Here is an 8,170-nt window from a genome sequence, read left to right as displayed (position 1 = left end):
CCTTCGATAATGCAGTCGATGTCGAGCTTAAACACACACTGCTGGGTTGATCTTGGTGATATTTAAGAGCCGTAGTCAGTAAGGGGGCGCATGGTTGCTTTTGGTGGTGTATCTTGATGAAGAAGGCTTTATAAGAGTTGGTTAAATATGAAACTTAATGAAGATATGTAATATAAAGAATGTATGTAGAGTCACGCGATATGTGACTTCTATTCTGTGTTTTATAAAAAAATATAATTTTAGGATCCTTCGTTTACGTTTATCCAAAATTGCAGTTTTCATTTCTTATGTTCAAAAAACACTCTAATCAACCTTTATGTACAAATTTGTGTAAAATATTTTAGGGTTTACAAAAACAACCCAAAAACTGGTTTCCACATAGACTTGATCAAACAAACATATGCTATGATGATTACTTGTTGAAATTTGGAGCCAGATTTTGTTATTACTATAATCTTAGACATCATATACTTGTTTATTATACTGCATGTATAAGTTGTTTAATGCTTATATATTGCTTCCACCTTAGTAGTAAATCAAACCATGAAAATGGCTCGAGTCAAGCCTTATGCATGTAGCGTATTAACTAACCAATCATGCTTTCGTGAGCATTCAATACATTTCATCAGTATAAAACTGTTAATGTGAGCTTATTTACCAGCCATCCATGCTTCTGTTATTGTTTGAAAAACAACGGTGTCACTTTAGTTGTTCCTATACATAGGTCGGCCCGTGTCTCCTATAAATGCCTGAAATTTGGGCGTTGAATTTGCTTAAGGTAAAGAAACAGTCTTCGTATCATCTAGCTGAAGTTCATCCGTTGTTACAATCGTATTTCATTTTACAAATTGAAGTTGATGTGTGGGCTATATATGCCGGAATTTGCTTTTATATTTATTTAAAAAATTGTTTGAGTTGCTATATAAGTGTTTCTATTATTGCTCTGACTTTGAATATGATCGATTAGATCTACATGTTACTAATGGTTGCGATATTGGCGCCGGCTTAATGCTTGCAGAATTTGATGCAACTGCAAGGGAAAACCGAACTTGCCATTACATGAAATTGGGCATGTAAATTGATTTGTTTATCTAAAACTTATGACTTATTTGACTTCATAATCGCATCAAACTCAACCCTTTTCATTATTCATATGTATCACAGATGGATTTCCATCAACCACATAAGTTTGGAGTTTTGTTTCACAGGCAGTTAATACGGAGATTGCACTGCTATCAGTGTAAATGCACCTAATTAAGTTGGCATCAATCGCTTGCTGGTCCTAGGTGCATCTTTTCAATCATTTTCAATAAACAATTCAGTGTTTTTAATTGAATTCTAATGCCACAATAAAAATAACTGCAAAGCTTACAGGTACTGCAGGTGTTTTGAATGCGAAAAGTGCAGACTTGAGGACAGTCGATGCAGAGGGTGAACTGATTTGTATGCAAATGCACCTAATTAACTTGGAATCTATCACTTCGTTGTTTTGGATTTATCTTTATAATCATATTCAATAACAGTTTCAAATGAAATTGGGATTGTTTTGATTCTAGTTTGATTAATCTAATAAATAAGTATTGCTGTTTGTATGTTTATGAACATTGATTCATATATAAATATAAAATTCCAAGAAGGCAAGAATATGATGAAGATTAAGATAAGTTGAAGACGAACATTTGTCTGTTTACTTTTGTTTTAGGGAAAGTTAGATACAAATTTGGATACGAATTTTGACATGTTCAACTTTCATTGAAGATCAACAAATTTTGATCTATTCACACCTAGATAAATTAAATCTTTACATGTTACTTGAATCATAAGTGTAATTATATTACCTAGTCAGGAAAAGTTGCCAAGCATAGAGAGCATGTGTTGATAGTCAACACGTTTTCATTCCATTTGCATTTGCTTTTGATACATTTGGGTCCGCAGTTGTTGTGTTCTTAAAAAGAATTCAACGGAATTGATAGCTAAGAAACATAGTTTTGTTTTCGGTAGGAACGGTTTTATCATTCAAAATGGGGTTGATGCGCAGCTTGCTACCCGTTATCGTCTCTTTATTGTAATTGGATAATTTTATTGAGAATATACAAAATTGTAAAACGTTAATAGTAAAACAAGAAAAGTTCTTTAAATTATCTGGAAAAGTAAAAATGAAAAGTATGAGGAAAACAATAAAGAAAAATAAAACAACAAAAACTAGCTATATATACCCTAACTTCACCACCAAGCGCCGTCACCATAGTGTCCTTTTTCCGATCATCTTAACCATTCTGATTTTAGTATTTGGATCGATCTCACAACCTAAGGATTATTCATAACAATTGTTAGAATACTAAGGAATTTAGTATTATGATATATGCAATGAAAGTGGGTTCAAGATCGATCCCTTTCAAGATAGCATGGTGATAATCTTGATCTCTCTTTGTTGGAATAGGTGGTCTCGGAATTTTTATACACAAGGTAAAATGTCAATCCTTTTTTTTTTTTTGGCAAATTTACATTTCTAGGGTTCATATCATTGGGCATAACACTCACATGTTTAATTTAAGTTTTGATTTAACAAATCGTTATGTTATAACGGAACTCATATTTGATTTAGGTTCATTTAAATTGCTTGAGTTTCTATATAGGCCTAGGCTTCAATTCTGTAGGTGGTTTTTAAGATCGCTTGAATTTAATCGATTGATCGGATCTACTTGCATTAAAGTTCATGATATATGTGTCTTATATTTATTTCTGATGAAAGGAATTGTGTAAGCTGCTATTTATAGTTTGATTCGGTCGTGGTTTTACAATCAGTTTTCTACATTTTCATCAGTTCACTAGATCTATTTCGGGTTGATGCTTAGTTTGTGATTGTGTAAATTGGTCTCCTAATTGATGATCTTTTTACTTGAACTGTAAATCTTGTGATAATCACATATTTATAAGATTATAAATCAGACTGAATGTGTAAGAAAATTTCGAGATCCAAAAAGATTAATGATAGTAGACACAAATAGCATTATTTCACTTGATGTTACATTAATATTAGTTTTCTTCCAACAATCGAAATTAGCTAGTTTATCATTAAGTAGCAATTTTGGGCAAAAGAGGTTTGTGATGCATTAACAAAGGGTATAAAGATTACGTGTGACTGTTATGTATAAATGCCTTTTCTTTTCATAACTAGGTATGATGATTATTCACTCTTATGTTGTTAGATTCTTTTGTAACTGTTACTTTTCCTAGTTTGTAAAAGTTGTTCAAAGTTCAAATCATTTCAAGCATCTTATTAACTGGAATAGTTAAAAAAGATATATAAACAAACAATGCTTATCGTTCTTTAAATATCTAACCGAATTGAATCTGGTTGCACAAACGACAGGAAATGGGACTCTCTTTACAAAAGAGGAATTGGCTGCCTTTGCTGAGAAAATCTTGGTGAGAGCGCCACATTATGTTGAAATAGCGTGTGGTTGCACAAACAAAAGGTTGGGAGACTCGTTAGTCATTCTCAGAATCAGTGACGATGGCACCATCCGCTCTACTTGCCATTGCACTCTAGACTGCAAAGAAGGCATGATCAAACTCTCACAACCACTTACTGTTATTATATCTTTTGTTATAAAATCTTATATATGGTACTTTTGGTTGCAATAGTGTTTAGAGTCCTGCAAAACTTGTGAAACACACATCGGGTTGTATGAATATGCCAAATTGGAGGACCATGATTTGGGTTCTTAACTCCAACCTCAAGAAGATAAAATTAGCTCAAACATGTTTACTAAGGTACTATAAAGGAGATGAATATGTTAGACCACGCAACAAAGTCTCCAATCGAGACGACTTCTTGAGTTGTACCGCTTGTCACAAGGTGCGTCGCTTTGAATTAAATACAAGGGACGTGTGCGAGTCTTATCACTTTGCAGCTGCAAGGGAAAACCTAACTTGCAGTGACATGTGTCGCGGCAGGTAACTTTATCTATCTATTTAAGAGTTAATTTTTAGTAAGTTGTTTTGTTATAATTCATAAAACCTTTTTGATGAAGGTGGAAATGCGAAGACCTCGGGGAGAGGAGTTCAAGACCACGTAGCGGATGCCCAAAGAGTAGCAATTGCAAAGGTTGCAAGTATTGTGTGTGTTTTGGATGTGACATGTGCAGGTTCGTGGAATGTGAAAGCCAAGCGTGTGCTGACTTTTATGCAAACACACTTACTTAACCAGTCATCTATCCTTTTTATGCAAACACACTTACTTAACCAGTCATCTATCCTTTTTATGTATTGAGTGTTACTATATATGTAACTTCAGGGGCCATTAATTGTTTCTGTTTTGGTTCTGGCGTACCAGTCCTGTTGATGTCATTTCAGTTGTTAGCATGAAGGACCTATGGCTCAAGACTCTCTACCATGTGATGTATAAATTAGTTCCACATTAGCAATTTTATCATTTAAAATGTGGTTATTTGCTAAATTTAGTAATAAACAATTTGTTTTCTATATTTGCTCTTAAGTTACCTTTGGTTTCCCTCAACAAACATAAAAACAAACACGCAATGTGGGGAAGCAAACGGCAATAAAGTTTGAGGTTACATGAGGAATCAATATGTTTTACATAGTAACATAATACTCCAAAATTCAAACCAGATTTTATGGAACTACATAGAATTAAACTCGATCAATAAGACAAGTATTTTCAATGTCTTGTCAAACTGGACTACTAACAATATTAATCGTAACAATTGATAGCACGGTTGCAAGTGACACCTATGGAAGTTTTTATGCACTAGCTTCAGCTCTTACGACAAAGCAAAAACTAACCATGTTGACTTCGTCATCATATCCTTATTCTCAGTCCATATACATAAGAGAAAAACTGGTATGGTTGAAGATTTTCAAAATAAAAAAGAAAAACTTTGTAATTTCATATGAATTTATAAAACTTTTGAACGTTGATTGATGAATATTATCAAATAGTACAAACATGTTACATAAATCACACGTAGATGTAGATTCATAGAAGTAAAGCCTAAGTATGTTCATTCACCTAGTCTTTGAAATGCTTCCTTTCTCCCAACTCGTCTGCATCTCTCCATTTGCTGTTGTAACATGGTAATCACAAACGTACATTTACAAAGCAGTGGTGGAACTTCAATGCTTTTGGGTGGGGGGGGGGGGGGGGGGGTTGATATATTTCAATGGGACATTTACATATATTCCCTTGCTAAGTTCCTTTATTACATATTTACCTATCCCTTAAAAATTAATTACATATTTCCCCTTCTTAAACCACATATATTGCATATCTCCCCATTTCATTAAAATTTTCTAATTAAATGACTATCTTACCCTTAATTATTTATAGCATATAATAGTTTATTGTAAGTATATTATACTTGATGTTTAATTGCTTAAATATGTTAAACAAGAAATTGAAGTTTCCTGTATGGTTTGGAGGAAGAAGCAACAGTAGCCATGTCGGCTATGTTGAGGGGAAATCCAAGAGTCTAAGTAACCAATACATACTAACAACAATTACCGTTTCATCATCTTAAACTACCCTACACCATTGATGCTTTCATCAATCAAACCATTTCAGATTTCTATGGTTTCAACAAAACTGGCGGTATAAATGGGAAGGAAATTCCGACAACATCTCCGGTTACCGTCTCTGAAAAGCCACCACCACACTCAAAACCCTAGCCCTAATCTTCTCCCTGCCGCTCTCAGCCACCACTATCTGATTCCACCATCTCTAATTTTGATATCCGCATGTGGAACAAGCGCCGCCGGTTAGGGATAGCCGCCGCCGACGATGGCGACGGCGGCTTAGGGTTGCTTGCAGGTGGAATGAAGTAAGGGGTGAGAATGTGAGATGTCTCTACAAGCACTGAACGATGATACAGATATAAGAATTATAAAAGCGCAATAGGGTGATTACAAGTGAGATGGGGAAATATGTAATTAACTTTTAAAGGTTGGGGTAATATGTAATAATGCATCTTAGTAAGGGGATATATGTAAAAATTCCTATTTCAATAAATCCAAAAATTAATATACGTTTCTTTGGTAGGGAAAGACATGTGGTCGGTGCTTGAAGAACATGAGATGACATACTTGGGTGTGAGTAAAAGAGTATCTACAAATAAGGTAAACAAATTAATAAAGAAATGTAAACATCTACAAATTTTAAACCAATTTAAATAAATTAGTAAAATATATAGTATAATTACAAGTTTTATCTAATTTATTAATATAGTTGTCAAGCAATTTGACAACATTGGCTTTAATTAGTTTTATGGTAGACAAAATTACAAAAATGCCCATATTTCCCTATCATCATCTTCACATAATTCCATTTATACTCTATATATTGCCTGCACATATCTAAAAACTCCGGTGAACCATCTAATCTGCCGCAACCTCCTAATCTCTTACATAATGTATACTTCTTAGCCGAAAATCAGGGGCAGAACCCTTTGTAACATCTCGGGTTTTTCGTATTTGAATTTGTTTATGTTTAACCCGACTCAAAATGTAATTCGGATCTTTTGAATTATTTAAATTTTGTATTTTTTAGTATTTAACTTGGTTAAACTTAATTTATATTTTCTTAACTTTCAAACTTGTCAAACAACTCTTAAAAACCCTTAAAATCACTTAAAATGCTAAAAATCGCATTTATAAAAGCACATGGACTATTTTTGACCCAAATCCCGAAACTTATGCCCCAAGATGAAATAATATTATAACATGTACACATTCTTACCTCAAATATTAAAAACGACTTTCGACTGTTAATTGGTTCGATTTTGTTATAATAAGCTATTTCGGTTTCTTAAACAAGCAATTACCTAATAAACGATTTTGAGATGTTTTAATTAATCAAAACACATCATAAAACCTTAAATAATATTGAAAACATCAGCCTCCATCTCTTAATCTCAAAATCCCTCTCCTCCTTAACCAATTTCATAAAGATTGTTCAAGTTCTTTCATCTACAGTTTGACTTAGGTGTTCAAAACTCTTTGACTCGTCTTTTCCCATCTCTCCTTTATGTTCCAGGGTAAGTTGTCTTCATTAAAAACATTTATTTTTATCTATCTAACAAAGCCCTCGATCAATTTTACTGATTAATGGTGTTTTTTGGGTTAATTGCTCTCCGACCTGTTTTAGGCATAATAGTTGACTATCTGATTTCTCTATCTTGTGATTGAAATTAGATTAAGGCCAGAAGAATTTTATGTTTATTTTGAAATTTTGAGTGTACTGGTCAGAACCCAACTTCCGTATCGAAGTTCGGATTTTAAACAGTACCAGCTCGCTTAAATCGTTAAAATCTCATAACTTGAGTTTTATACATCCGTTTGATCTGAATTCAGCGGATATGTTCTTGTTTTTAATTATAGTTTACTTTCTCAAAGTTCCAGGTCTGTTCGTGTCGGATCAGTCAGCTCGCTTAAGGCTCAGGACTCGTTTAATATCTTACATTTCTCGTTCAACTTGCCTGAATATTCAGGTGAGTAATCACTCCCCTATTTTACAGAATTTAAACCTTTTGGGGACATTATGCGTACCTTATAATATTTTTATATATTACATTACTTGCAAATCTCAAGTATTGTGGTGTTGATCAATCGAATGTTTATATGCTAGTTGCTTACATGCTCATTTGTTTACTTATCGCATTCAGTGAGGTCCTTCATAATCACATTAACGTATGATCATACATCGTCTCAGTAGCCAAAAGCCGATTCGCTAGGCAATGGTCAACCAACACCCCTACTTGTATTTATTTCGTCTTAGTAGCCAAAACCCAGTTCGCTAGGCTATGGTCAAACAATACCAATTATTTGCTCTTTATTTGCTTAATATTTAATTGTTGACACTCTTAATACTGATTTGCATAATTTTATATATATTATATTATCACATAAAATATGGTGATTGCTTACTCAACATGTGTTGTTGACAAACCTATTTTTACGCATATTGCAGGATGTTTATTTTGAATGTTTGAAGTTATTGAAGAACTTAGTTTATTTGGATTTTAGGTTATTAATAAAAAGACAAAATGTTACTAGTATATATGTTTTCTCTTTATTTGTAATCTCTTTTGAATAATGTGTACTTAATTTCAATTTAATAACATAATTAGATATTACACTAATATTGTATGTT

The sequence above is a fragment of the Bidens hawaiensis genome, unplaced genomic scaffold, assembly GCF_021521415.1.
Source record: "Bidens hawaiensis isolate Kalapana, Puna unplaced genomic scaffold, B.hawaiensis_p1.1 tig00419396_1, whole genome shotgun sequence".
NCBI lineage: Eukaryota > Viridiplantae > Streptophyta > Magnoliopsida > Asterales > Asteraceae > Bidens > Bidens hawaiensis.
Note: the sequence above shows the minus strand (reverse complement) of the source record.